Source organism: Protopterus annectens, chromosome 7.part0 (genome assembly GCF_019279795.1).
Source record: "Protopterus annectens isolate FY-2018-M chromosome 7.part0, PAN1.0, whole genome shotgun sequence".
In the NCBI taxonomy this organism is placed as follows: domain Eukaryota; kingdom Metazoa; phylum Chordata; order Ceratodontiformes; family Protopteridae; genus Protopterus; species Protopterus annectens.
Window position 1 is genome coordinate 421,293,239 of NC_056739.1, and position 4,441 is coordinate 421,297,679.

Sequence of the window (4,441 nt, forward strand, 5' to 3'; positions counted from 1 at the left end):
ATCCCTGGATTCAGAGACAACTGCTGAATCCACCATTGAAGATCCTGTTTGAGGCAAGGAAGAAGAGGAACTACAAAGTCTAGAGGATGTGCATGTTGAAGCCACACTGATTTCAGAAACCACTGAAACTTTTGCAACTTTCTCATGTGAAGTTTGGCCAGAGAGAGCATCAGAATGGTAGATGCCATGAAACCCAGAGCTCTCAGAAATTCCCTGGTGGTAATGGAAGCCAGAGGTAGAACAGTGTGAAAGAAAGAAACAAGAGTTAAGGCCTTTGGAGGGGGTAAGGAAGCCAGCATTGGCACCATCTGAATCCTGCAACCCAGAAAAACATGATCCTGAGAAGGACTTAGAGAAGACTTTTTGAAATTTATAGTGAACCCCAGACTCTGAAGAAGGGAAACGGCAAAATGAAAATTTTGCAAAAGGGTCTCTGGAGAGAATGCCTGAATCAACAGGTCATCCAAGTAAGGAAATATGTGGATCCCTTGAAGGCTGCAAAAATCAATCACAGGAGCAAGGCATTTGGGTAACGCCCTTGGGGCAGTAAAAAGGTCAAAGGACAAAGCAGAGAACTGAAAATGCCAGGAAGTAATAGAGAAATGCAAAAACTTTCTGAAAAGAGGATGGATTGGAATATGGAGATAAACATCCTTGAGATCCACTGATACCATATAGGCCTGAGGGAGCAAGAAAGGAAACAGAATCTGAAGGGGCAACATCCGAAAGGAAGACACTTTTCAAAAAGTGTTTAGATGAGAGAGGTCTAGAATAAGTCTCCAAGTGCCCTCTTTCCTGGGTACTAGAAACAATCTGGAGTAGAACCTTTTCCTCCTTTGGGACACATGCACCTCTTGAATAGTAAGTACCCCGAGTCAAGAGATTTTGAAGAACCTCTAGGAAAAGGGAAGTTGTTGTGGCAGCATTAAGAATGCTGGTGAAGTAACAGCTCGTAAATCACAAAGTATCAAAAAACACAACTGTGACAACATACTATGAAGTTTAATAACAAAAAAGCAAAGATTTCAGGTTCAATAACCCTTCATCAGTGAGAGATAAAACAGTCAATCACATCCACATTTAAATACATCATTCAATTAAGCACAGCCAATAGGAATAAAAGGATAGTAATATTAATCATTATTCTTAAAAAAGCAAACATCTAAAATATATACAGCAGCATTTAAATTATGCATCTCTTTCAGGGTTTTTTTTAACTGTAATATTCTATTTTATTCTAAACAAGTCACTCTATCCTTTAAAACAGGTTTCAGTGTAACCTTCTTATTAATTACTGGGATGGAGTCTACTTGTAGTAATAGAATCCATTCATATTCTATTAATTTAAGTTTGTTATTTATATCACCCCCTCTTATATTCTTGTGGACTATAGTTAAAACTGTAAAAGTAAAGGTATGTTTAGAATCATTCTCACGAATGTGCTTTGTTAATGAATGTGTTAAATCATTCCTTTTTATCAGATCTATGTGCTATAATTCTGTCTCTAAGATGTCGAGAAGATTTACCTACTTAAAAACTTGAGCAGACTTCACATGTTGCCAGATACACTATATTGAAGGTGTTGCAAGTAGCAGAACATTTAAATACATATGTTTTCCCAGTAATATGGTGTTTATAATTACAGTCACTATTAATGGAAGAGCAACAGCTACAATTGTAACAAGGAAAAGTGCCCTGTTTCACAAAAAACTTATTTCCACATTTGATATCTTTGTAACATAAAAGTTGTTTTCAATTCATACAATTCTGAAAAGAGAATCTTGGTTTGCCAGAAATAATATCTATTAATTCTAGAATATTTCTCAAAATCCTCCAGTTTCTAACAATTATTCTTTTCACACCATCACTACATTTACTAAAAGTAGTAAGATGTTGGAGTATGTTGTTATCCATCTTTTGTTTATCATTCTCATTAGAGCTGTCATTATCACTAAAATAAAGTCGAATTTGTACATCTCTTGTGTTCATGATCTCTTCTTTCATACTATATAGCAATTTTTCACCATAATCTCTATTTTTAACTCATTTGTGATAGCCTCCATCTGCTCAGTACATTTTTCTTTGTATTCAATTTACAAATACGTGTATACTGTTCCCTAATAATCCCCCTAAATATGTGTGGGGCATGCATGCAAGTATAGTGAAGACATTTATTCTTATGAACATTTTTTATATACATATATATATATATATATATATATATATATATATATATACACACACACATATATATATATACACACACACACACACACACACACATATATATATATATATATATATATATATATATATATATATATATATATATATATATAAAGATGTTTGTATACCATCTCCATTCACAAATAAATCAATATCCAAAAATGTAATGTTATGTGGTGAACTAGTCATAGAAAAATGTAAAAAACTAGTACTATTGTTCATAAATTCCACAAATTCATTCAACTCATTATATCCACCTTCCCAGATAAAAAATACATCATCCACAAATCTTTTGAAAAAAGCTACTTTAGAACTATAACACATTGGAGCATTATATACAAATTATGTCTCCCATTTATCTAAAACCAAGTTTGCATAAGCATTGGCAATGGGAGTACCCATTGCCACTCCTGATATTTGATGGTAGTGCTTGTCATTGAATAAAAAAAATATTGTTGTCTAACACAAGTTCAAGTAATTCACAAATAGAGAAGCTGTTCCCAAGGAGGCTGAGGAATGCATAAAAGGAGAATTAAATTTCCAGACCATGAAGTACCCCTGACGAATGATTGACAGAACCCAAGAATCCAGAGTAATCTGAAGCCAAACAGGAAGAGAAAGGCAAAGAGAAAGAGGAATGAGGCTGGAAAGGGGCAGATAGTCATACAGAACCTGGTTTGTCCACCTGGCTTTGGAGTCCCTGAAAACTGAAGAGGCTTAGCAGGAGGAGTCTGTTTGCCACTCTTCTTATCTTTATTAGAAGGGTGGGACTGAATACAAACAAATGCAGGCTTAGCCGGGTAGCTTCTCTGAAATTTAGGCACAGAAGAAACAAACACATGTTTAAGATCCTGTAAGGCCTTACCCTTATCCTGAAGGGACTTAAACAAACCAGCAGCAGCTTCCCCAAACAAAAGCTTAAAATCCAGAGGAATATCCATCAACTTAGCTTTAATATCATCAGGTAGAGGTTGAAGCCTAAACCAAGAATACCTCCTCATCACTGAACCAAAAAACAGCAGCCCTAGAAGAGGCATCTGCCATATCATAACTAAATTTAATAGAATGGTGAACAGCTTAAGAGGAAGGCCCTAGCAAGGAAAGAACAGATGTTTTACCCTCTGAATCTAGAAAATCAGAAATCAGTTGACAGGCCTGAGAAAGAAGAGTCAACGCATACCTGGACATATGGGTCTGATAATTAATAGCCCTAAAAGCTGGGGTAGCAGAAGTATAAACCCTCTTACCCAGCCTTTCCATAACTTTGCTGTCCTTGTCAGAAGGCAATAACTTGGACAAAGGAAGCAATTGAGATGGTTTATCAGAGGCTACAGACACCACTGAGAGGTCAGCAGCAGGACCTATAAAAAAATAACACTCCCCAAGCACCCTATAAAACCTACTAGGTTTCTTGGGAGCAGGGGGCAGAGAATCAGGCGCAAGAGAGGCACTGGAAAAAACATCCAGCAAAGCAGCCAAAACAGGAGGAATAGCCGCATGATTAGGAGATTCCAGTGCAACAATTCATAGTACCTCTTATGGATATCAGATACTTGACCACATTTCCACTTAAAAAAATTCCTTCATCCCAAAAGAAATATCCTTAAAAGGAACATCAGGACTTACAGATTACTCCTCCTCTGACCCATAGTCTAAAGGAGGAGGAATTTGAGTTGAATAAGTCAGGAATTCGTCATCAGAATCCAACGACTCACTCTCAGAAGAATCCTGTTCTCTAGGCCTTTTAAGGGGAGTAGAGGACCAAGGAGGAGCAGGAACCAAAACCCCTTGAGAAGGCTTTAAGGACATTAAAGTGGTAAATAGCCCCTAAGTAAAGGCCTGCCACTCAATTTTTGGATCCCAGTGAGCAGAAGAAACATGTTTACATTTTTGTTTTTTTTAAGGGAGCGTCCCCTCCAAAAAACTGAGAAGGCTCAGACCCAGGACGACAGTCGAGAACCATAATAGGAACTTCTTCCACCACTAAAAAGAAAAAAAATCAACTGTGGTTCCCCCTGAATATCCAAGACAGATGCCTGCAAACCCTCTTTGGACATGCTGCAAGCTGGATCCTCACCGGCCTCCAACACAGTCACAGCAGAGAAATCCAACAGCACAGCTGGGCAAGCCTCCAGGTTTATAATGACCTCGGGAGAAACACCCGGCAGAGGCTAGACAGAGGATGATTCCAGTCATAACCTTTTCACTTTTGTCT